The sequence below is a fragment of the Struthio camelus genome, chromosome 1 (assembly GCF_040807025.1).
Source record: "Struthio camelus isolate bStrCam1 chromosome 1, bStrCam1.hap1, whole genome shotgun sequence".
Lineage (NCBI taxonomy): Eukaryota > Metazoa > Chordata > Aves > Struthioniformes > Struthionidae > Struthio > Struthio camelus.
The window spans coordinates 88,192,085-88,219,515 of NC_090942.1; the positions used below are offsets into that span (position 1 = coordinate 88,192,085).

At 42.7% G+C, this 27,431-nt stretch overlaps 1 protein-coding gene across 27 annotated transcripts in view; it reads right to left on the reverse strand.

Moving 5' to 3' along the window:
- Positions 1 to 27,431, reverse strand: part of TSPAN9 (tetraspanin 9) — a 202,254-nt gene that overhangs the window by 148,980 nt on the left and 25,843 nt on the right. For 3 of the 27 annotated variants that reach the window (XM_068954819.1, XM_068954909.1, XM_068954940.1), the window contains one exon: positions 7,416 to 7,476. The exons of the other annotated variants lie outside the window; for them this stretch is intronic. The gene's annotated coding sequence lies outside the window, so the exon portion shown is untranslated. The remainder of the gene's footprint in view (positions 1 to 7,415; positions 7,477 to 27,431) is intronic. 27 annotated transcript variants of the gene reach the window in all.

Below are 27,431 nucleotides of genomic sequence, written 5' to 3' on the forward strand. Positions count from 1 at the left end.
AATAAGGCCAACTACAGTACAGTGGCATATGAAAAAAAGAAAATGGGACAATAAAACCATAACCACTTGCTGCCAGCAAGCCTTCAAATCTCAGCATTCACATTTCTGGGACCTGTGTGAGCCTCTTACCAAGAAATTGAGCCTTTTAGTATTCAAAGGGATTTGGCTCTTTGGCTGCAGATCACCTTGCAATAATACCCATGCAAGGCACACAAACAACATTCCCCTTAGCACAGAAAGGGCTGTGGCACTAATGGGAAATGTGGTATTTGGAGAAAATGATGAAATTCCAACAGCTGCAGCAGACTGGGGGGCGCAGGGGGGAGCGGAGGGGGCGACTGGAGCCAACCTAACAGCTGGATCAAAATAGCTTAAGGAAAGATATCTTCAGAGTTCCCACACCCTTTTTTTCCCTCTTACATTTTACCAGTTGCAGCCAGGAAAGTAGTAGTGCATAAATAGAATGACCTAGAATTGTTCTCATCAACCATGTTGGGTCATCATTCATCATATCATCATTCATCATACCATGAATCTTTGTATAAGCACTTAAATACACTGATGATGAGCAGAAGAAAAAAGCCCTTTACACACAAATAAATGCAAAGATGTTCAGTAATATGATCAAGCATCAATCATTGTCATGTCCTGCACAAAGAATTTTTGCAGCTACCCAGTACTTAAAATTTTTTGAATAAAAGTCATACAAAAACAGAAACGAGAAAAAAAAAACACATTTAAAACTCCATCTGCTCTGTATGGGAATGACTGGTACCCAAAGGCTGGGGCCTGCTAACTCACCTTCCTGCAGGTGGTTACTGTTAGGTTATGTGATAAATAGCTTATCTCCACGCACACAAAGGAGTGCAGAGGAACAACAGCAGGTGGGAACCTGAAACACCCTCACCCAGCTACTCCCAGGCCCATCACAGGAGAGCCATCAGCCCAGAAAAGGCTCATCACCACGCACACAAAGGAGCACAGAGAGAACCCCAATAACCCCCTCAGAGACAGGGCCCTGCCCCGGCCACTCCCAGGGCGGTCCCAGGACAGCCATCGGCCCCAGGGTTCAGCGGTGAAACCCACCAGATCAGTCAACAGGAGCAGCTCTCCTGGTCACCCAACAGACCCACAGCGTTACTGCCTAGGGGCCATGGGATACATTACGGGATGCAGGGCAAGAGCAGTTCGGGACTGCACCAGACTTATTAGGGGAGGAACCAAAGGTGGGATACGGGAGGGATCGAGGTGCTTTGGGAAGGAACAAATGTGGGAAAATAGAGGCATAATGGGATAAGAGGGGCCGGTTGCCTGTAAACAGGGTGCTGGTCGGTGAGCTTGTCTGGCCATGCCCTGTGCCTGACCAGTGCAGTCTGTCCTGCCTTCTTATTAAACTGAGTGGAGACCACAGGTCACAGTGCCCATGTTTCTGTGGTGCCAGCAACTGGAGTGAGTGAGGGAATGTGTGTCACTCTGTCATCACTAGCAAACAGCAAGCTGGACTTGGAGGTGGGGGGCAGGGAAGAGAGTTTCTGGACACCACTCTTTTGTTAAAAAATATGAATGAGTGAATTTTAAAGGCAAATAAAACAAATGCAAAATGTAGCTTTATAACAAAATAGAAGTGATCGAAAGAGGGGACAAAGTCTTAATGTTCCCCTTCCCCCTAATTTCCCAGTTCTGGTTCCCTCACTTCCTACCAACATCAGACTTGCTTCCATCATAGTGCCGAGGTCTACCCTTGTCACACAACTCAGCACTGGAAAAGGGGCGTGCAGGTTATTTTTCACTTCCCATTCACACTGGCCTGCCATCCACACTGCCAATGTAATCTAATTTTTTTCCTGTTTTATTTGAAATTGGATATATAAATACATATACTTCCTACACTGCATATAGTTCAAGTTCATCACATTAGAAGCCTCAGCAATACCATATCACTTCTCCTGTTTTATTAGCGTTATCTTAGAGAACAATTACAGTAAACTTTTGTAGCCCTTAAAAGATCCAGATGCTAAATGTTTCACATGCACAGTTTTTCTCCCAAGTGCTTGTCAGGTATTTGGTTAAAAAGATGCAAACATAAATCATATTTTAAATCTTAGAAATATCCCTGCCCATTGTTTGCTGCCTTAATTTTGTAATAGTTCACTCGGGGGTACCAGTCCTTAGAAAAATGGCATGGCAGAGCCTGGAGCACAGTTACATACAGGAACTGTCTGGTCTATCAGAATGCATCAGAAGATGCACAAGGTCACCGCTTTGAGACCTCTTCATTAAGAGGCTTGGTTCAACAACCCAAGCTAATTATCACTCCAGACTGTGTCACACTGAGCACAATCTAATTTTTCAAGCATTCTGAGGAAGAAGGTAACAGATATCTATCTGCATTACTAGTGCAGAGGGATGTATTCACCTTAGTGAAGAAAATATATAAAAAGAAACTATGCTCTTTAAAGGCCTTCTTCGCACAGTACAATAGCAAAAAAAAAAAGATTTTTTTTCTCCCTTCCTTATTTGCACACCATATTTACTATATGAGCTTTAGACTATGCAGAGAAAGAGCAAAGAAGGAAAGCCTACAGGAGGCCATCTTTAAACACATTATTGGTAATTATTTTGTGATTTTACGTTTACTTTCTATTGAAATAGACCTCTTCTCATGCATACTAAGGAAAACAGGCACTCCTGGAGGAGCACTGTAAATAAACCACTCCAGCAGCAATGTTTGTTCCTTTTCCAAAAAGATTAGAATTACAGTAACACATGCACGTTTTTCATCACCACTCCTATTTTTTTTCAATTATATTTTCAGATTATGTTCTCCTGTCCTGTATATGTTTTTATGCCACATGAACAGACAGAGCATCCCATTGTGTTGCTCTACATCTTGGACAGTTGCATGCTCTTGACCAAACAGTGAGTTGGTGGGAAACAGACCTGATCTTAACTCACTGAAGAACGAGTTCAGTGAGACATGAAGATGCTCAGTTTGACTTTTTTTCCAGTCTAGAGATCACGAAATCAGGCTCCAAATGAGCCACTGGCTCACACAATGCAGTTTTGTTCAGTGCTTGCTTGTTTTAGGGGGGGGAATTATTGGTTTTCTCACTGCAAAGTGAGCATCTTATTTGTAGGAAGAAAAGCTTGTTTAAAAGCCTTTAAACAATTAGTGGTGATGATATATTATACGAAGTAAAAGTAGAAAAAATTTGAAGTTACTTCCTTTTACTCCTTTGTCTCAAGTGGTCATCTATTTTCTGCATACTGGCTACACAAAGTTGTAATAGAAATGTACCATCCCTAGTAATTGGCTGTATGAGAGCCAATTTCATTTTGTCAAGTTCAATACACTTTACAAGCAGCATCCCATCTAGTAGATAGGAATATTGAGGTAGAGAGTGGTTAAACTACTGCACCATTATCACAAAATGAATCAAAGAACCAGGAACAGAATTCTCAGCTCCCCTGGCTCCCCCAATCATATCCCTTTCCACTGGGTCACAGCTGCCATATCGAGTCATTGCACTCCTCATCTGCTCAGGCTCCTAGTAAAATGCTCTCTGAAAACTGCTGACTGCTTTCCATTTCTCCTGCTCTCAGGTCCCGGAGTTTTCTGAAGCCGTAGGTGCTTTCAAAACACCCAAGTGAGAGTCAGAGTTGGCCACCATTTGGAAGGCAATCAGAAGCATGCTCTTGCATATGAATGTAAGTACTTTTCTACAGTGGGACAGGAATGCACAGCTGTTACTACATGTCATTTCAGAGAGGCATCAGAAATTTGACATTCATGACCACCACAAGCGCTCTTTGAAACTCTGCCCTACTGAGGTCCTTGCTGGCAATCTGCCAGGCCTATGGTGGGTAGGATCACTGCACATAAAACCTATCAGATTGCATAATGCCTTTTGTCATTTGGGGGAATTAGATTAAACAAGACGACTACTGCAGCACTTCACCTTGGTCCCACTGACCTCCTACCTCATGTGGAGATGGAGCATTACTCTGTAGTCTTATGGAGATGAAGTCAACAAATAACAAACATCCTAGCATGCACTGTATTACTCTGATTCTGGTGACTTTGAATTATGGAATATTTGACAATACTCCACAGCAGAAAAATAAACAAGACTTTCTTACTGCTGCATCTTTCAAATCAAGGAACCTCTGTTTAGCACTTATGCATTGACAAAGTTCTTGGTAGAAGTAGTAGTAGTCTGGGTGTATATTTTAAAAATGTAAGATTATAAAAAGCTAGGAAGCCAAGTAGTGGTTGGTGAATAAGCTTTTATCATCTAGAAGATATATCTTCAAATTAAGTCTTCAAATGTGGTCTAATGCGGTTTTCAAATGTGGTCTAACAGCTCAAGCAAGAAATTATGGCATATTGCCTGCAGACCTTTACAGGTTCTCTTCTCAGCTACAACAGAGACTTCATAGGTAGCTATACCAGGTCACTTCACATCACCAATGCTTTGGGATCCCACCACCAGCAGGGAGAGGGTAAAAAACACCCATCTTTATACCCCGCTTTGGGATCTTCAGACCAACACACTAGCAAAGCTTTTGTCCTTCAGCTGTCCGGGATCTAAAGCTCAGCTAGCCTACAGGGAAGCCTGAGGAAAAAGAAGAGAAAAGAGGGGAAATGGAAACATGGGGCGGTGGGGGAGGGGGAAGAGTTAAGTGATTTTTCTCCTCTCAGCTGTTTGACTATCACATTTTTATTGCCTTCATCAAGAACATTTTGGCAGTTTTCTGTTTCACTCATAGTGAGCAAGAAGCTTAAGCAGTATCTTTTTTGCAGATAAACAGTTGGAAGCTCTGAGCCAAAGAAAGCAGAGATGTATATGTTCAGTATATGGTGGAGAACCAGCTGCACAGTGATTAAAGAAATCAGAGTCCTCTAGCCAGAGAGCAGTATTATACAAGCAAGAGAAGAGCAGTACAGTTTAAATTAGGAGCTCAACAGTATCCCAGTGCATTGGCTGCTTCAGAGACCATTTATTTTCAGTACAGACTTTCTCTACTTTTACACATTCCACAGCTACTCCTTAAGTTATCACATCTCCACTGAGCCCAGGTTTGGTCCTGGTTTCAGTTCAATACAAAAGTCATTTACCAAGTGTATCTTGGACTGCTTGGTGTCAACATTTTAATTCCTTTTTTATTAGAATAGTCTCATACTGAGTGTGTGATATCTCATGGAGCTCTGTGTATTTTAAAACAGGATCAAGATGCACTGTGGACTGCAGTTTACACACACCAAAGCAGCTATGACTGTAGAGAGCCACAACACATCACATAGTCTGAACAGCTACACTGTTACCTCAGGGATCTCCACTCAGAGCACTGGGCAGAGCAGACCCACCCTACCCCATACCAACCATCTGCAAGCAAGCCATAGCCATTGCTGACAACACCCTTTCACAATGCTTACAGTCACAGCAAATGAAGAAGCTAAAACTAAGATTAGAGCTCTGAAGAGCCCTACTGACCAAATGTACAGAGCAAACATTGCCCATAAAAAGCTAGTTCAGTGAGTACTGCTGCCCATAGGCCAATGAAAGCTTGGTGTCATTTGTCTACTCTTGAGTTTTGCCAGTACAGCCGTGCTATCTTCCTCAAACTCATCCTTAAGTTGACAGATACACCTGGAAATAACTGCCATTACACCAGAAAAAATCTATTTGTATGTCTTTCCAATTAAAGAACTGATTTAAACTGCAACTCGAAAAGGAAGTTTACTTATGTACTTCTACAAGTAAAAAGTTTTACAGTACAATAAATAAGCTAGAATACTGAGCTCCCATATGACTACTACTGCATATCCTCAGTGCACTTACAGCATTACACTTTATTTCTTTCAACTCTTCAGCTTCCTGATTTGTTTTCCACGTTACTGAATAGTTACCATTCCTGAATTCTAAAGCTCCTGCTTCTTCCACACCAATTCCTAAAGCATAATTCACTTGGCTGGCACAGCCACACCAAAGTGTGACTTACAAAAACTTACAAACTTACAGACATCCCACCAGTCTGGATTTTCCAGTCTGTACAAAACCTCCCGTTTTACACCAGAACAAAACAAAACCTCAGGTTCTGCTACCACAGAAAAGTTCCTTTCCTTCCAATCTCACATCTTTTGAGAAATTCTGGTTTGGATTTTTTTCTCTCAGGCTACTTTTTATAGCTGAATAATTAGAATCTCCCAGCTTCTTTTATCAGCCACACATCCTTCACTGCTGCTTATCTGTTCTAGAGTTACTTGATTTACCCTGTCCTGCCATGCTTTTAGTCAAAATAACGCTGCCAAATATATCTGCATCAAAGAAATTGACCACTGTGACTAAGCACAAAGAAGTGCACACTGCATTTAGTATGAAGCCAAACTGTTCAGTTCAGTGCTTTTAGGAGAATGCAGGATAAAAAGTGCAGCCTGGGTCACCACATCCAGGTCTCTACTTTCATGGTTTACTCCCTTACATACACTACCTCATGAACTTAACAAGTTCTGTTTTAAAACTCACTACATTTCTTACTCTTGCTACCGCTAACAGAAGGTCATTTCATCCCTTGTATAAGTAGAGGCTCCCCATCCCTAAACTTTATAATGAATCTTACAGAATCTGAGGATTTTCTTAAAGTGCTAGCTGATGGGATCAAGCTGTTACTTGTAAGTCTGAGCTTTCACCAAAACGTCTATTTCTAGCCCTAAACAATGAAGAGAAATGCTTGAAAAGGTGAAATCCCAACATTCAAGAAAGCAAACATACTTTACAACAGGAGAGTTTTTTTTAAATTTCATAATTTTCAGGAATCTAACTCATTTTCAAATGATGAAGAATGGTAAGTGTGCAACGGAACTGTGAAGACAATCCAAATAAAGTACTGTGAATGACATAAAACATCTGTAATATCATGACCTCTGCCATCCACAGAAAATACTGCTAACACTCAACTACCTCCTTTCCCCACTCCAGATGTGACAGTGATTGGAAAGAACTTTATTTAATGATTTGCAAATGGTTATTAAGAAAGTGTCTGACTACACTGCTGGTGCCCAGTCAGTGCAGAATCATACTAAATAAAACCACTGGCAAAGCAAGCAGCTTTGGGCAGGCTACATGCCAATTAGCAGATCCAGCGGGCAGAAAATAAACCTTTCCAGCAAATAGAAGGCCTTTTCAGGTCACCACTTAACAGAACTAGACACCTCCCCAGAGATGCTTTTCCCAGAGATGTACGGGTGCTACAAAGTATCTATCAGCTACAGCTCATTAGTCCAACTTCAAATCCACTTGATTCTTAATGGGATAACTTCAGTTACTATTTTTTTTTTGCATTATTAAAGGTAATTGCCATTAATACTGTATAGGCAGTCCAACAGAGAAGTAAGGCAGTAACTACCATATTACCATATTCTGCAGGAATTCCTTCTTCACGAATTATTGCAGCAAATTAGAGTCTGACAGGTATCTAGGGGATGGAAAGAAGAGGTAATTATCCAAATTCAAATCTTAATATATAATTGAATTTTTAAAAGACAGTCTGATAGCTTTAAAAAGAAAAAAAGCTAACTTAAGAGAAACTTTCTTCTCCTTTTCAATTCTTTTATGGTCCTGTTCTCCTTCCCTGCAGCTACACAAAATCTTCAATGAAAAAGGTGACACCTGCCATTTAAAGTAAAACCAACAGTCATCCTAATTTCTGACCTTCCCATGTCAACCTAGTTTTTAGCAGGTCTGTGCATCTTTCCATGCAATACTTGTAATAAATTTATCCTTCTGGATCATGCATTCAGGAAAACTTGGCTTCTCTAATACCTGCCAGAAAGGTAAGCTCTAGGGGATGTACATGATAGAAAGTCTCAGGAGCAACCTGAAACAGGAATTAATCATATAAACTGGACGACAGCTGAATTCTGACAGACAGAACACGTTCTAAATCCATCCTGAATTATCATTTGGATTAAATTGCTGAATGATCTTTACAATAGAGGAAGCCTTAATCAGACAAACCTTCCTTTCAAGCTAAACAAGTACCAGGAGGTTTGGTATATATGTAATATATGTAAGTTTGAGACAAACATTCCCATTCCAGGAAAATTTCTATACGATTCAGTAGGAACAAAACTCACATAAATCACAAAATCACAGAACGGTCAAGGTTGGAAGGAACCTCTGGAGATCATCTAAACTCAACCCTCCCTGCTCAAACAGGATCCTCTAGAGCACATTGCCCAGGATCGCGTCCAGGAAGGTTTTGAATATCTCCAGGGAAGGAGACTCCACCACCTCTCTGGTACAGTGCTCAGTCATCCTCAGAGGAAAGTTGTTTTTCTTCATGTTCAGATGGAACTTTCTGTCTGTTTCACTTGTTACCTGCCCATTACCTCTTGTCCTGTTGCTGGGCACCATGGAGAAGAGTCCAGCGCCATCCTCTTGACACTCCCCCTGCAGATACTTGTACACGTTGATGAGATCCCCTCTCAATCTTCTCTTCTCCAGGCTGAACAGGCCCAGCTCTTGCAGGCTTTCTTCCTAGGAGAGGTGCTCCAGTCCCCTCATCATCTTGGTAGCCCTCCGCTGGACTCTCTCCAGTAGCGCCATGTCACTCTTGTCCTGGGGAGCCCAGAACTGGACACGGTACTCCAGATGTGGCCTCCCCAGGGCTGAGGAGAGGGGCAGGATCACCTCCCTCCACCTGCTGGCAACACTCTGCCTAATGCACCCCAGGAGACCATTGCCCTTCTTGGCCACCAGGGCACACCGCTGCCTCATGCTTCACTTGTTGTCCACCAGCACTCCCAGGACATCTCTCCAGAGCTGCTTTCCAGCAGGTCAACCCCCAGCCTGTCCTGCTGCATGGGGTTATTCCTCCCCAGGTGCAGGACCCCCTGCACTTGCCTTTGTTGAACTTCAGGAGGTTCCTCTCCGCCCACCTCTCCAGCCTGTCCAGGTCCCTCTGAATGGCAGCGCAGCCCTCTGGTGTGTCAGCCACTCCTCCCAGTTTAGTATCACCAGCCAACTTGCTGAGGGTACAATTTGCCCTACCCTCCAGGTCATTGATGAATATATTGAACAGTACTGGCCCCAGTACTGGGGGACACTGCTAGCTGCATGCCTCCAACTAGACTTTGCACCACTGACCACAACCCTCGGAGCTCGGCCATCTAGCCACTTCTCAATCCACCTCACCGTCCACTCATACAACCCACGCCTCCTGAGCTCGCCTTTGAGGATGGGATGGCAGACAGCGTCAAAAGCCTTGCTCAAGTCCAGGGAGACAACATCCTCTGCTCTGCTCTCATCTACCCAGCCAGCCATTCCATCTGAGAAGGCTAGCAGATTGGTCAAGCATGATTTCCCTTGGGTGAATCCACGCTGACTACACACTGCCCTTTTTCTGTACAAGCTTCAATCTCAAAGCATATTTGCTGTCCAATAATTTCAAAATTTGCTGTGTTTGCCAAATATACTTTCCGTAGAGTCAGTCTTTTTCTCATTAGCCGGCTTTATTTGATTTGTTGCATATTCCACACCGTGGTTTGGGGTTTAGGGAGGAAATTGCATAGGCTTCATAGAGCAGGTGCGTGCCTGGCTCATGAGCTGTAGCCAGTTGGTGCAGTTCATACCTGGGTGACTACGGGGGCTAGGGCTTACAGAGAAGCAGGCAATTTGGTTTGTGCCATGTGATGATGCTACTGTGGTTAGCAGTGACGCCTGTTGGACAGAGGGGGTCTGCACCTGCCTGGGTTTTGGTTGTGTAACGCAGAACATCAAGCATTTCAAGATGCCATGTTTTCTGGATGTTTAAAGTCCTGTCCATGGCTTGCCTTTTTCTGAGCTTGGTTACCAGCTATACCGGATCTTATGAAAAGCTATTGGCAGTATGCAATGGACAGCACTGTCAATTTGGCTACTGCCTCTAGATCTGAAATACAGTCTGCTAGTTCTATGTTGCTCTTTGGAATTCAGCTACAGAAGGTGCTTGACGGTGCTGGAGAGGGTAGCTACAGCAGGAGCCTCTTGCACAGCAGATAGATGCAAAAAGTGCCACTCTCCTTTTTAGCCCGTTTTGGCTCCTGCACAGAGAAAGGTAACAACACAAGCCATGCACATTCCTTAGAAGCGGCCTCTGGCAATGTAAGATCTGCAAGATCAGGGAAAGATCCCTTCAGTGTATTAAAAAATAAAATCGACTCCTCTTCCCATCACAACCATCAAACCATCTTTCCTCAGCTCCAACTTCATGGATCACCTTTGCCATCCTCTTCACCTACATCCTTTCCTTCCCTGCTTCAAAGCACAGGTTCTGACCTAGATGGAGGCAACAAGCAGAAAAGTGCGGTGTGCATGACAAAGGAGGTATAGGAGCTGCTACCTCACATGCGACCATATGCCAGCTGCTCCACACAATGGCTGGTAAAGACTGATCCCTGTGAGGGACCTCCTATATGCTGGTAAAAATGTGCACTCGGGCAGTTAAAACAGCGACTGGCATGCAATAACTTAATGGGAAAGTAAGTCAACTAGATCTTCCTTCACATCAAATTGAATATGCAGACCCATGGGGACTCCAGAAGTGCAGGGCCCCAAGCAGGGCTATGTGTCATAAGGCTAGTCCTGGTGCAGCTTGTGCTTACCTGAGTACCCAAACTGCAACTGCATTAGAATCGCATCCAGTAGGGCTTTGTAGATAACCATATTCTGCTCTTCCATTTGAAATCTCTATTAAGATGGAAATCTTTGGGACCAGACATGTGCTAGGCCAAATGAAATATCCTGTGTAGAGCCTGGCATCACCTCCTCCACAAGTAGTGAAATCTTCATCCTCCAGTGTATGTCTGCACTTCACTGAGTGGGTAGCATTGTGAGACTATTTTCATCTGGCTCTTGTGTTCATCTAGTGTCATTTAGTTTTGCATTTATGCATCTATCTTTTGGCAACTGGTGCCAACATGCTTTATTTTTGAGCATGCTCTGGTTATGTGCAAAACCTCTCATGCCTCCATACCTGTCAAGCACTGGATACCTTTCTGACAAGTATCTAATTTACCTTTCAGGTGTCATATATCTCTTTTTTAAGAGCATTTTAAATTATATTTCATATCACCCTTTTCATTCATCCTCTCAGTTCAAGCCTAGTGTTTCAATAGGGTTCAAATTGCTGTTTATATTTCCCTCTACATACTCAATTGGCAAAAACCTCTTTTAAGTACCACCTGCAGATTAATTTAGCCTGGTGTTTTCCTTTTCCAGATTACTGATGAAGATGTTAAGAGAATGGGCCTATACTGATCTTTTCAGTAAATATCGGAATAATTTGCCATTGTTTTTATTGATGGTCTTCTAGTTCTTTCCTTTTCATCTAACCGCCAACAGCCACACCAGTGTGAACTCATACTTCAGACAAAATTTTTTTAGGAGCTCCCATATGAAAAATTTACTGTAATAAACTTGGGTAACTCACTTGATTTATGAGTTAAATTTCAGTAGTTTGTTTTTATTGTTTGCTTGGATATGACTTGCTTGTGAGGAATCACAGCATCCAGGTGCAACATGGAGTCAGGAAAGATTGCATGGAAGCTTAAGATCATAAACTAAGCATTATGAAGGATTAGGAGGTTTGTTCTGTGCTGGAGAAAGCATTATAGGTCTAGACAGGTTCTACACACAGGTTGGGCAACAGTTCTGTGAAGGAAACACAATACTGTCAGCGAAGAGCAAGAGGTATACTAAAGATTTGAAGTCATTGAAGAGAACATTGCATGTTTCTCTATGCTTTTACTAGGTAGCAGAGGACAATTGTTTCTGCTAGCAGCTTCAAAATAAAACCATGATGATATGTAGGCATCAACAGGTTTGTCCTCACAACGATTGCATGGAGTAGCTGAAGCTATCGTTATCCAGCTAAGTTCAGTCTATAACAGAATTTGTTTAAAGCTGGGTAAGAGAAAGCACAGTCAGTGAAGCTGGTAAGGAAGCTATGGAGAGCAATAGGGAAGCACAGCTAGTGAAAAATTAGATCACTGAAACAATCATCTAAGGTAGCAGATTTCCCAAAGAGGTGAGGAGCCACAGAGCCCCTGGTCAGTGAAGCTGATGTGACAGAAGCAGCCATCAAAGGCAATGAGAAGCGATGACAGTTCCTGTTCTTGTAATGTAACAGTGTTTTCAGCATAATGAGGAATTTGGAGATGACTTGGTACAGCAACAGACTGTTTTTAAAAAGGAAAGTGTTCCAGTAAGGGAACTCCTCCTCTTCAGACTCTGATATACCAGGTAGCAGTGATGCTAATGGCATACTGCAGGGTGGCTAGCTAAGCATTTTTCATGAATTGCAGTGAGAAGATGGGGGAATATTCATCTATACCTGTGTAAAAGCCCAATGGAGACACTAGGCACTCCCTGCAGCCTAACACCTGTAGAGCTGCATCTGCTGTCAGAGGATCCGTCTGGGTTGAAGCTTCATATACAGGTGATGTAGGAACTCCAACAGCCACTGGGGAACGTGCTCTGCGGCGTGTCATGACCATACTTGAGGAAGCACACACCACTACGAGAAGTGACGGTGCCTTCCTTACCTCCTAGCGTCCTTCTGCGTGAACTGCTGCACAAACTGCTGTACAAACCGCTGCATCTGTTCGCTGCCTCTGTTAGCTGCACTCATGTGATGAGTTTCTACAGAAGTATACTAAAAATACCTCTGTCACCTAAATGTACCATAGACAGTAAACACTAAATACTTTCTATAAAGACTGTCTGTGCAAAATGCCTGATCAAAGACTGTTGGTGACTTTTTAGCAATTGGGCAGGTAGAGTGAGTAAAACTATGTATTAATTTTATAACAGGCTTACTTAACTTGCCCTGAGGCCTCTTCTTCCCACAGACTGGTCCTGGTACTTGCATTTGCTCTCTAAAGCAACTAAGCTTGTACTCGATGACTCAGAGGTGCTTTTATCTGCTTAGCACTTCCCTTCCTCTTTTGGTAAAACTGAGTGGGAAAAGCCAGCATGCTTTCAGAAACTTCCTATCTTCCTTGGACAAGCTACTACTGCCCTTCTGACACACAACAAAACCCTTTTCTTGCATACTGTATTATGATGCAAGATAAAGGCCACTTTCTAGGAAATGCTGCATTTAGTTTTGGAAAAAATTCTAAGAGAAAGTATAGTTTTAGCATCTTACGCTATGCTAATTGTGAACTGACACAACCTCCAGCTCAGAGCTGCTCCCTACTGAAATCATGGCAGTTAGAAAGGGTCCTGACAGATCAACAGATTAGAAACATAACAAGAATAAATCACCCAGCCCAGTGGAGGACATGTTAAGGTGCTAACCAAATTTAAGCAGCCAGGGTGGGCGTTCTCTTATCCTTTGGGAAGTGTACAAAGCATCATGGCTGCAGGTTTAACATTCCACATGTAGATGCCTATATTACTGTTAGTCCTGAAAAGCACACATTCGTAGCAGCCACTTTAATCCTGTTTGAATCTGTAATAAAGAGACACAGTTAATAGAATTTTCCCTGTTTGTCTCAGCTTTTTGTCTCGTACAATATATAAAACAAAATGTCAAGCCTTCCACAAGTCTGTTTGCTTTACAATGTAACCTTGAAGTTTAACTACTATAGTTCTCAAGCTCTTAGTGTTTTCCTAGCTGGATAAGAGATTGCTAAATAAACTAGGTATTTGATTTGAAGTACAAGAGGAATTCTGTACTCTCTCCTTCTAATGTTGGGACGACTGAGGGTTTAAAGCCACCTAAATCACAGTGCCACAGATTGGTATACTTGCGCAACTAACAGCACAAGACAGAGATGCCCAGCAAGCAGGGAAGAGAGGAAAGAACAGGAACAACACAAGGCATGCTACATGTTCAGTTTGCATACACCTCAGAGTGTACTGCTTAAATCATGTACAGATCACTGAAGAGTAGGAAAAAAGTGTCTACACAGAAACAGCTATTTCTCTATGTTCTCTTGATAACCAAGCATCTCATATTTTAAAAATCCCACTGAAAAGTTACATAAGGGTTTTCTTCCTCATCAAAAGCCCCAATCACTGTGCTTTCAAGAACATGCCTTTTTGTTAAGATGGAAGTTTTGCTTTCAATAAGTCTATCAACTGAAAGTAACCGTTTGGGAATTGAGGAATTCCTATATTGTCAATGACTACACTGAAATTCTCACAATTTCTCCTAAAAGGCCCAACTCAAGCAGTCCTCCAAGTATACAAGTTCAGATATGCTTTTTCAAGTGTTTCCACTCTCCTGATTCCAGAAATCATTTTTTTAAAGTATTATCTGTGCACTTAAACACCAGAAGAAAATATCCCCATTGATCCCACCAGAAACAAAAAGAATTCTTTAATTTTACCTGTTCTATCACATCAGGGAGGATTGATTCATACTTTGAAAAATAAGTAGCACTGATAGCATTAAAAAGCCTTTCCATCTTTAAAACAAAGCCATGTTTCACATGAGAAAATTGACTCTCTAGAAGGTGTGTTGAAAAGTAATATAAAGTGTCTAAACTATTGCCCAGATAAAACAGGTTTCTTGACCACAACTTCCAAATCACATTTCAAATACATACAGCCTCATACTGAGGCTGGGGGACAGATAGATGGGACTATATGTCATAGGTCATTAGAATCACCATGCCTAGAAGATGCACTGGATTTCTGAATGAGCAGAAATCTTCAGATTATTCCAGAGTTATAGCTAAGCTACAGATGGCTTTTTGTTCTGTGAGTTGGTATTATCTTTACAGGACCTATTTCCAAAATCTTGGGGTAAGATTTTTCCATCAGCTTCAGCATCTCTGATCTGGACCTTCTTGCAAGTTCGCTACAAAGTTGCAACCTGTACAAATTACATGCCATACATACTGCTACTTGTCTTGTGCCAGTAAAAAGTTAGCTCAGTACAGATGGATGAGCGTAGGCACTTGGGCCAACTTGAATACTTGTGATATAAGGATGTTTACAGAAAGACACCATTTATGGAGTGCTGCAAAGCCAAATTAATATGACTAAACAATTGAAATAAGAGAAGAAAGAGCCAGCATTGGACTTATAATTTTACAAACCTTCTTAGCTTTTCTAGCTAAGGCTGAGTCAGCCATGATCCTGAGAAGAGTTTGAACTTTCAAATTTCTACTGATTCCTGAATCAATCATTCATTCAGCCTACTTTTAGGTACAATAAACAAAGCAGAAACTTTTTTTTTTTTTAGAAGTGTGGAAATGCAGAAGAGTTCTGATTTTTTTTTAATAGACTCAGATGTTAAACAGATTATATATATTTGCAGAAATCCCCAGCAACTTTATGCATTCCACATCTTTATTCTAAAAGTAATTTTACAGAAAAGGAGAAAAAAGGGAAAAGCCCCACAAAATAGCACCTGTTGTATAAGTTAATTGACATTTTCTTTTGTCTTCTTTTTCGTTTTTCTTCTCTCATTTCCTTTTTTCCCCTCCCTCCTCCTTTAATGGCTACTTTGCTGATAGGCTCAGAGAACCTACAATTTGTATGTAAAGATAGAAAGGAAAAAAGCAAGTATGTAAAACTTGTGAGAGACACTGCCTAGACCTAAGCACTGCTCACTTTCTGTAGTTTTTACTGGAACACTCTAAGGGTGTTAATCTGGTTGAAAAAAAAAAAAAAGAAGTTGTTTCTTCCAATGCTTCTGAAATACTAAGTCCCAGACCAGTTATAGTTTATATAGCATAAAATTATACTATGCCCTTATTAGATCCCTACCACACCATTAGCTAGAACTCCTTATAAACTGTTAGCTCCAGAGTCATTGTCAGATCAATGAATTCCATAAGACAGCTATTAGTGGTGAATGGTGCAGAGTCAAGTTGGAGGCCTGTGGCTAGCAGTGTCTCCCAGGGGTCAGTCCTGGGTCCAGTCTTGTTCAATATATTCATCAATGACCTGGAGGAAGGGACAGAGTGCACCCTCAGCAAGTTGGCTGCCGATACTAAACTGGGGGGAGAGGCTGACACACCAGAAGGCTGTGCTGCCATTCAGAGGGACCTGGACAGGCTGGAGAGGTGGGCGGAGAGGAACCTCCTGAAGTTCAACAAAGGCAAGTGCAGGGGGTCCTGCACCTGGGGAGGAATAACCCCATGCAGCAGGACAGGCTGGGGGTTGACCTGCTGGAAAGCAGCTCTGGAGAGATGTCCTGGGAGTGCTGGTGGACAACAAGTGAAGCATGAGGCAGCAGTGTGCCCTGGTGGCCAAGAAGGCCAATGGTCTCCTGGGGTGCATTAGGCAGAGTGTTGCCAGCAGGTGGAGGGAGGTGATCCTGCCCCTCTCCTCAGCCCTGGGGAGGCCACATCTGGAGTACCATGTCCAGTTCTGGGCTCCCCAGGACAAGAGAGACATGGCACTCCTGGAGAGAGTCCAGCGGAGGGCTACCAAGATGATGAGGGGACTGGAGCATCTCTCCTAGGAAGAAAGACTGCAAGAGCTGGGCCTGTTCAGCCTGGAGAAGAGAAGATTGAGAGGCGATCTCATCAACGTGTACAAGTATCTGAAGGGGGGTGGGGGGGGCGGGTGTCAAGAGGATGAGGCCAGACTCTTCTCCATGGTGCCCAGCGACAGGGCAAGAGGCAATGGGCAGAAACTGAACCACAGGAAGTTCCATGTGAACATGAGGAAAAACTTCTCGACTGTGAGGGTGAGTGAGCACAGGAACAGGTTGCCCAGAGAGGTAGTGGAGTCTCCTTCGCTGGAGATATTCAAAACCCTCCTGGATGTGATCCTGGGCAATATGCTCTAGAGGACCCTGCTTGAGCACGGAGGTTGGACTAGATGATCTCCAGAGGTCCCTTCCAACCTAAACAATTCTGTGATTCTGTGATTAGAACTAAGTTACATTGGGTGCTCATGGAAATCCAAACTAGGAATTTGCCAGGAACAGGTGCCAGGTAGATGCTATTGCCAACAGAATCATTTTGCTCCTGCATCTCATTGTCACATAGAAGCAGGTAATATCTAAATGGTTTAGATAGTAGCACTGCCTTCACTACCAATTTCCCACACTGTTTGGAATAGGAAATGCACTAAGCAACCATACCTGAATTTGTTTGTGAAAAGCTCCTGCATTTTAAGACTCAAAGCTCCTGCATTTTATGACTCAAGGCAAAAAAAAAAAAAATTCTGCCAACATATTTATATTTGTATATTTGTCAGTTTTTTTTTTTTTTTAACTATGGATTAGAATCATTCTATATGACTCAGCATACAAATTATTATGACAGGCTTGGTCATGAACTGATGAAAAATAAAATGCTTGTAGATTTTTGCCTCATTTTTAGAGAATGACATTACTATGCAACAATTAAGCCTATTGTGTACTGTTCCCTCCTCCCCAGAAAAGCCTCTATAAAATTGAAATATAATATTATTCACTTGGCAATGTATCAGGATTTATTGTCTGTAAAAAGACAGCTACAGGCCATACCAGATGCTTCTTTATCAGAAAACTAAAAGAAACTGAGCAAGACAGAGGAGGTTTTTGTTATTTCCAATACTTCCATGTTTGTTCTCAGGAGTCTGACACCCTTAGGGAGGAAGAGACCATTACGTTAGTTCCTCATAGAATTAGCTAGCTTAAAGTGGAATTTAAGCTATTCTGATCACCAGTAAAACCAATGTAGTGGTGCTGTCACCCAGAAAGAAACACAGAGTAAGCAAGCAGTAGCTAGCGCTCCTGCAAAGCTCTTCCACTGGGAGACTGTTTCTCAACTCCTGATCTTCCAGAGAGGACAAGATTACAGAAGAAAGCCTGCATATTTCACTCTGATTACTTCCTCACACACAAGCACACCACACTGCAACAGAGGAAACACAGTTGTTTGCTCAGCCATCCCCATCCCACCCAGACAGATTGAAGTGTAGGATGGGGAGATGCCCGATGTTTCCTTACAGTAAATAGAGAAGATATTCCAGGTGGAAGAGAACAAGGCTCACGGCCTCCTACCATAGGGCTTTTTTACCACCCTGATTTGTTTGACTCCTGATTGCCCCAACCTAGTCTGCTTTCTGTCCAATGAGATAGAGGTCTGGTGCAAGGAGAACTCAAACAAGATCAAAATAAAAGCCTGTGGTGTATGAAAGGTGAATAGTAATGACATTGTAGTACAATTTTCTACATCCAAAGTTTAGATTTTCTTAAAGTACTGGTTCCTTTAAAGTCTCATACACATCACCATTAGAGGAAGCTGTACTGGAATATCAAAATATAAAAAGGTCTATATGAACTTTTCTCCTGAGAGTACAACATAACTGCTGCCAGGACATTGCATAACCAAGTGGAAAATGAAGCAAACTGCTAAGAGGTAAATCTTCCTATTGCTCATATTCTAAATAGGAAAAAAGAGCAAGGGGAAAATAATAGATATCTACTAGGACCTTTCATTACAAAATTTTTATATTAGAATATAAAGTGTGCCTCCTAGAAAATGATTTCTTTTACAAAAGTCACACTAGAAGAGGGATGACCTATAAAGCAATAAAATTAAATACAATTTGCTCTACAATGTCATCAGAACAGCATTGTCGCTCCTCCAGGTCTATTCTCTACATATAGTCAATTTCATTATTAAATGTAATGACTAAAATAGCCAACAATCTAAGAAGAGAACCAATAATTTCTTCTCTTTGTCCTGTGGAGGCAATGCAGTTCGGAGAAAATGAGCTGATGCTTACCCTTGACTTAAGTCATCAAAATAATTTACTAAACTTCAGTTTGTTTCATATCCACACATCTACAGACAATGAGATTGCATAGTGACAATTGAAGGCATAATCACAACCCAGCAATTAAGCATCACTGGAAGAAAATCTGGCCCTCAGCAACTTCTACTGTTATGGCTATAAATAAAGCCTGCTTTCATTCCTTAATTTGCAAGGCTGCCAATCAGGAGAAGAAAAGAAAAAAAAAAAAACCCTACTTTTTGCTCATTTTAATTGGTTCCTTCTTGTAATGCAGACCAACAAGAAGTGCTCTACTACTGTATTTTTTTAGAATTACTCCTAACAGAAATCTAGCTCTGACTAAAATACAGTTAATATTATGGCACTGCTGAAATCCCAAGCAGCCCTGTATGAAAGAATCAAGCGTCAGCCATTTTCATACTCGATATATCAATTAGGCTGCTGTGGAAGTAAAATGGTTAATGCTTGTGGAAGTGAAATAGTTAATGCCTCATAGGCCTTTGCAGGCCTGTCTAGCAACAAAAGCGAAACAAAAACAAAAAAAAAATGCAATGACCTTGCTGAAGTCTGTCTTCCCAGCTATCGAAGGAATATATTGTCTGCAAAAAAAAATCTGTTCTGTTGGGGCGGCCTCCTCTCCTGAAGTGATTCACGCCCTTTTTCTGTTTATTCACAGACCTGGAGTCCTGTGAAAGACAAGTCATATAATCCATCCAAAGGTTTATTAACTCTGCAATGGCCTCATTAAGGGGGGAGTTCATATCCGCGGAGGCTGTCACTCTACTCTGTTGCTCTGGGTTCTCGCCTAAAGCTACAGTGACAAACTGCTTCTGCTCGGACCTGAACCTACATTGCATTCCAGTTACTCCATGACACTGGTGATACTACTATTGTGTACAAAACTGCTAAGGAAGCATTATAGGACGCACATGTGTGAAGGTGTGAGGGAGTACGTGAGTCTTCATCTATGAGGGTGGGGTACAGCAGCATCCACACATAATTTTAAACTTTTGTCTAGAGAGCACAGAACATTTGTAACAACTTCTTTACAGGTGGTTTGGTTCACTAGCATTTGAGGGTATCAGACCATCTGAAAAATCAAAGTGGGCACTTCAATTTCAAGCTCTCTTGGAATATTCAATACACAGATTTGTCAACTTTCAGAAGGGTCCACAATGTGATAATTCTAGCAAGCAACAACAAGTCACCCATTTCTCACCCAAGTTCTCCTCCAGGAAACTGGAACTGGCATGGAAGTGACAGAAGCCTAAATCCTAGTGCGTTAAAATGCAATGGGAAGGAGGCAGAGAGGAATTGGGGAAGCCAAGAGCAGGTAAAGTGCTCAAAGAAGCTTACATCAACAACACCTATTGATAATGACCAATTGCTGAGCAGAATCTATTAAGAGGACTGTGGAGAGACCCAAAGAAGCCCGAGACAGACAGGAGAGCATACTGCTGAGGGACCAGAGAAGACAACTGCATGTCAGGCTGTGTTTTGTTGGATGTTTTGCAATGGAAAAGAGTAACTCCTCCTACCCCTCCTATTACCCCTATTTCTGATTAGCAGCTGCTACCAACAGGGAAAAAAAAGAGAAGGAATAGTCCATTCACTCTGTTCCTCCTCCTCCCCACGTCACTTATCCTCTGCAATCTCTATGGGAAAAGCTTCATTTTTATTTCATCCTTAGCTTGATATAAAGTATTTTCCAGTTCTACAACAGGAAACATAACTTCCTTGCTAATCTGAGTCCTTGCCACATCTCTCAAGTCTTTTAATTTATTATGCTTGGATGGTGACCCTTTATGTTAGGATTCTCTTCCTTGTTTTACAGGAACTAGTTACTCTATGCCAGCTTTGTTCCATGAGCATGCTGATAGACACTCCCTGCAACATAAAGAGGAAATGGTAGGAGAAACCAAACTCCACTAAACCAAATTCTTGAAGGCACAAAAAAAAGTAGCATTTTCAACATGCCACAACAACAACAACAACAAACATAAAGCCACTCCATTCTCAGTTGACTCCAGTCCAGGCCATTCTCTTCTCAAACCTAGGAGAACTGCAATCCACAGTTCTGTATTGAATCCAATATCATAAGCCAAACCACAGCCCAGTGTCTGAAATTAGTGAATTTGTTTTTGCTACTTGTATCTGTAGCTTACATTTTTTAATTCTTCTCTCTGCCTCTGAAAGCTAAGAAAAGCTTTTGATAAAAATAGATAAAGTCAGAAGTTTTTTAATAACCACCTGATTCCAGGAGCTTAACTTAAAAGAGAAAACACTGTGTCCTGACTGTTGCTATAAAATTGCTAGGGTGTAATATGTTCCTAGAAGAGGCCTTAGTAACCTCTCAGAATACATAATTTGTAGAGATAAACACCAAAACATCTGATACCAATCCAAAGAAAAATCAGATTAATATCTTGCAGTAATCTTAACTCACAAAGTCTCAGTGTTATTATTTTGTTATTGCAGCAAATACCTTTCAACATTCAAGTGCAAATAAACATTTGAACATTCAGCTGTTGAACTTTATTGCTCAGCCCTTGCAGAAAATATAAAGGATTCAAAAGAGGATGAGAGGGAAAAAACCTCAAAAGATATATGACCATCCAATTCACTAGCACATACAATATGTTCTTATCTTATAGGCAGAAAGAGAGATGAATACATTTCTGAAAACAGACCCTTTGAAACAAAGGGTACCATGTTTCACTATGTGTGTCATCACACTTTTAATTTAAAAGAATATGCAATATTTCCAGTTTTAGGTTTAAGCCGGTAAAAACTGCTGTGACAATTTGTACGTGAGCTGTTTTAACTGCTTTGAATTTTTCTTTTTAAAGGCTTCCTATTGGATTTTGTTCTCTGATTACTGAGAGGGTAAAATAATGAATCTGCAAGTACGTGAGCTGCGAATTTGAAGCTTAGCTTGGGAAAAAGAGATTACTTTGAAACAAAGCATACAATAAGGAAACACACACTTTGGAACTTAATTTAAAATTACATCCAACAAAAACTACAAAATGAATTCAGAAGCACTACAAAAATAAACTTTTGCTTTCTTGAGAAAGAACGAACAGCAGAGATCTTTAACACATTCCCATCCCTGCCATTGATAGAAAGTCAAGTTACAGTGTTGCCCCTCTAGAGTCCTAACTTATTGTATATACAGACCTTGAATTTAATCTTGGTGCTTACTGTCTCTTGTTTCTGAAATAAGATAGTTCAAATCATCCATCTAATCATACAGGAAGTTCAAGCAACATATCTTCATAGCTTCTAAAAATAGAAAGCTATTTTCCTTCCTTGACTTCTATCAGTCTGATTGCAAGACAGTGCTATAAAAACACATAGAAGGGTATGTTAGAAGCTAGATGTTTAGTTTTTAACAGTACTGAAAGAAGTAAAGAAAATAAAATTAACATAATCATCATCTTATTGGTAGTTAATAAATTTCATTTCTTCCTGGAATGAAGAACCAAAGTTGTTCTCCTAAATTGAGTTTCTCAATAGAACCAAAGTGTTTCCACTGCCATCTAGTGTTAAAATGAATGCATACATGGTCGAGGACAAGACTTAAAAAAGATATATGAGCTAAGATCTTATACTGATTAACACACCACAATACTGATTAAGATATCCCAATAAATAAAGTTTAAAAATTAAAAAGAAGATTTTTTAAAGAGCAGTAGGCCATTTCTGGCTCCAAAATGAAGGATTCCAAACACATCTTTGAAATATGTGATTCTGTTCCATAGCAGCTGGCTACATGAAATTATGTTTTCTTTCCACTCCGTTTCAGCCCTATGTTTCTGTGAAAACTGAAAACAGTGCCTAAGAAAAAGTTCTGCTTGATGCTGAAGTGAATGACTAGAATTTTAAAAGAGAAAAGAATTAATCATCTAACCCTAACTCTAAGCTGCAAGAAAAAAAAAACTTTAAACTAGAGGAAAACTACTGAAAATTAATGGGATTTTACAAATCACTTTAAATAAAGCCATTTATATATAAAATAGAGATGAAAAGTTCTTCTCATCATCATCATGCCCCTACACATGAATTTTAACCAGAGTTTAACTATCATGCTGAACAAGTAAATCTCAAAGAGAAATCATTTCTGAAGGGCGTGAAGTCCCTCACCAGCAAATTAAATGAAACCCTGAACACCAATAGCAAAATAATGAATAAAGGCAATATGCTGAAAAGAGAGGCTCCTAAGAATAAGAAGTACTGATAAAATAAATGCTCTGACAGAAGCACTCAAGATAAGGTACCTAATGAGCAAAGAAAGGAAAATACAGACAAGGTTTACATGACTAGGAAAAAAAAAAACCCACCACCTTTGGATTGCTAAATGAAGTTCAGCCAGGGTAACTACTGAAGGATCCAGGGCCAAGTCTAAAGATGCATATAACACACACGGTACCACTGAAATCAGCAGATCTCTTATTCACATGTAAGTTTGCAGCATAAAATACAGAACTAATACTGACCAAGTTTGCTGCAGAACCAGCGGCAGTATAATTGTATCAGTACAGTGCTGTTCCTGAACTAACTAGTCCTGCTGAGAGATAAGGGTGATGCTCAGTTGCAACGCTGTATTAACATAGCTACTCTGCTTTCGGGACTTAGATAGTATCTTCACATGCTATCATGCACACCGTGTAGGTGTACCACTTTAGTCAGCAGCAAGTGAGGGTTCTCCGAATGCATTGTCTGATATTGCATATGTACTTCTGTATTTGCAAGATCAGTATTTATATTTACTACTGCCTACCAGCAGGCCTGTCACATCACTGAAACCTACAGTACACCTAGTTCATGCCTGCAGCCTCAGCAGTTAGGAGACTCGTTTGAAGTGAACCTTCTAGTTCCCAAACTAGGGACTTAGAGACTGGCAGATCTTTAATGACAACCTCCTCAAAGCACAAGAATAGTCCATTCCCATACTCAGGAAAATGAGTATAAGGCTAGGGACATCAAGGCCAGTAAGAGCTACAATAGCACTAAAACAATAAACAAAGAAAATGTTGGCCTGCTGCTGAATGGGGTAGATGACATAGTGACAGAAGAAATAGATACAGCTGAGGTTCTTAATGACTTCTTTGCCTCAGTTTTCACCAGTGAGGTCTCAGGCGCCCGTGTCTCAAGACAGGATTCAAAGAGAACAGGAATTACCAGTAGTGGAAGAGGATTGAGAGTCGGTCATTTTCTTTAAAAATCTCCATCCTGTAAGTCCATGGAATCAGATGGGATGCACCCTAAGGTGCTGACAGAATTGGCCGATGTCATAGCAAGACTGCTAGCTATCACATTTGAAAGGTTGCAGAGATCAGGGTATGTCCCCCATGACTGGAGAAAGGAAAACGTTGCATCCATCTTCAAAGACGACAACCCAGGACACTACAGGCTGGTCAGCCTCACTTCAGTCCCTGGGAAAAATCACAGAGCAGATCTTCCTGGAACACATTTCCAGGCATATGAAGATGATGCTGGTGAGTGAGAACAGCCAGCATGAATTTACTAAAGGTAAATCACACCTGACCAACTTGATTGCGTTGTATAAAATAGCTGGATTTGCAGACAAGGGGAGAGCAGTGGATATCATCTATCTCAGCTGAAGCAAGTCTTGCAACACTATCTCCCTTAATTTTCTTGTACTCAAGTTATAACCTTGCAGTCTGGATAGGTGAACAACCAGATGGGTAAAAAGCTGTTTGGATGGTGCAGCTCAGAGGATGGTGGTTAACGGTTAGACTCTACCTGGAGGACAGTAACAAACAGAGTAATTCAGGAGCAGAATCACAGAATCATTTAGGTTGGAAGGGACCTCTGGAGATCATCTAGTCCAACCTCCGTGCTCAAGCAGGGTCCTCTAGAGCATATTGCCCAGGATCACATCCAGGAGGGTTTTGAATATCTCCAGGCAAGGAGACTCCACTACCTCTCTGGGCAACCTGTTCCAATGCTCAGTCACCCTCACAGTGAAGAAGTTTTTTCTCAGGTTCAGATGGAACTTCCTGTGGTTCAGTTTCTGCCCATTGCCTCTGGTCCTGTTGCTGGGCACCATGGAGAAGAGTTTGGCCTCATCCTCCTGACACTCCCCCTGCAGATACTTGTACACATTGATGAGATCCCCTCTCAATCTTCTCTTCTCCAGGCTGAACAGGCCCAGCTCTTGCAGGCTTTCTTCATAGGAGAGGTGCTCCAGCCCTCTAATCATCTTGGTAGCCCTCCGCTGGACTCTCTCCAGGAGTGCCATGTCTCTCTTGTCCTGGGGAGCCCAGAACTGGACATGGTACTCCAGGTGAGGCCTCCCCAGGGCTGAGGAGAGGGGCAGGATCACCTCCCTCCACCTGCTGGCAACACTGCCTAATGCACCCCAGGAGACCATTGGCCTTCTTGGCCACCAGGGCACACCGCTGCCTCATGCTTAACTTGTTGTCCACCAGCACTCCCAGGTCCTTCTCGGCAGAGCTACTTTCCAGCAGGTCAACCCCCAGCCTGTCCTGCTGCATGGGATTATTCCTCCCTAGGGGCAGGACCCTGCACTTGCCTTTGTTGAAGGAAAACCTCCTCCAGGAGGTTCCTCTCTGCCCACCTCTCCAGCCTGCCCAGGTCCCTCTCAATGGCAGCACAGTCTTCTGGCGTGTTAGCCTCTCCCCCCAGTTTAGTATCATCAGCCAACTTGCTGAGGGTGCACTCTGTCCCTTCCTCCAGGTCATTGATGACTACATTGAACAAGACTGGACCCAGGACTGACCCCTGCGGGACACCACTAGCCACAGGCCTCCAACTTGACTCTGCGCCACTCACCACAACCCTCTGAGCTCGGCCATCCAGCCACTTCTCGATCCACCTCACTGTCCACTCACCTAGCCCACACTTCCTGAGCTTACCTAGGAGGATGTGATGGGAGACAGTGTCCAAAGCCTTGCTCAAGTCCAGGGAGACAACATCCACTGCTCTGCCCTCATCTACCCAGCCAGTCATTCCATCATAGAAGGCTAGCAGATTGGTCAAGCATCATTTCCCTTGGGTGAATCCATGCTGACTACTCCCAGTCACCTTCTTGTCCTCCAGATGCTTAGTGAGGACCTCCAGGAGGAGCTGTTCCATCACCTTGCCAGGGATGGAGGGGAGGCTGACAGGCCTGGAGTTTCCTGGCTCCTCCTTCTTGCCCTTTTGGAAGACTGGCGTGACATTGGCTTTCTTCCAGTCCTCAGGCACCTCTCCTGATCTCCAGGACCTTTCAAAGAGGACGGAGAGTGGCCTAGCGATAACATCCGCCAGCTCCCTCGGCACTCGTGGGTGTATCCCGTCAGGGCCCCTGGATTTGTGGATGTCAAGTTTGGACAAAAGATCTCTAACCCGATCCTCCTCCACCAAGGGAGAGTCTTCCTTTCTCCAGCCTTCCTCTGGAATTCCTGAGGACTGGCCTTCTCAGTGAAGACTGAAGCAAAGAAGGCATTCAGTAACTCTGCCTTCTCTGTATCCTTCGTCACCAGGGCACCCGCCCCATTCAGCAGCGGGCCCACGTTTTCCCTAGCCTTCCTTTTGCTATTGATGTATTGGAAGAAGCCCTTCTTGTTGTCCTTGACATCCCTTGCCAGATTTAATTCCAACTGGGCCTTAGCCTTCCTTGTTGCAGCCCTGCACGCTCTGACAACGTCCCTGTATTCCTCCCAAGTGGCCTGTCCCCTTTGCCACATTCTGTACACTTCCTTCTTCTGCTGGAGTTTTGCCAGGAGCTCCTTCCTCATCCAGGCAGGTCTCCTGCCTGCTTTGCCGGACTTCTTCCTCAGAGGGATGCACCCATCTTGAGCCTGGAGGAGGGTGATGCTTGAATATTAACCAGCTCTCCCGGACCCCTCTTCCTTCTAGGGCCCTGTCCCATGAGATTACCCTAAGTAGGTCCCTGAAGAGGCCAAAGTCAGCTCTCCTGAAGTCCAGCGTTGCAATCCTACTCATTGCCCTGCTCCCTCCTCGCAGGATCCTGAACTCCACCATCTCATGGTCACTGCAGCCAAGGCTGCCCCCAACCTTCACCTCTCCAACTAGACCTTCTTTGTTTGTTAGGACAAGGGCTAGCATTGCACCTCTCCTTGTTGGCGTCTCCACCACCCGGGTCAAGAAATTATCATCAATCCTCTGCAGGAACCTCTTTGACTGTTTGTGCCTTGCTGTGCTGTCTTCCCAGCAGATGTCAGGGTCGTTGAAGTCCCCCATGAGAACCAGGGCCTGTGATCGTGAGGCTTCTTCCAGCTGTCTGTAGAAGGCCTCATCGACCACTTCCTCCTGGTCAGGTGGCCTGTAGCAAACCCCCACAACAGTGTCACCCATGTTACCCTGCCCTTTAAGCCTTACCCATAGGCTCTCAACTTGCTCTCCATCCACCCCGAGGCAGAGCTCCATACATTCCAGTTGCTCCCTCACATAAAGAGCAACTCCACCACCTCGCCTTCCTGACCCGTCTTTCCTAAAAAGCACATAGCCATCCAGGACAGCATCCCAGTCCCGTGAACTATCCCACCATGTCTCTGTAACTGCAATGAGATCATGGCCCTGCGACCGCACACAGATCTCTAACTCTTCCTGTTTATTCCCCATGCTGCGTGCATTGGTATACAGGCATATTTCAGAGAGCCAGACAAGCATGCAAGCTTCTCAGGAGAGGTGCAAGAGGAG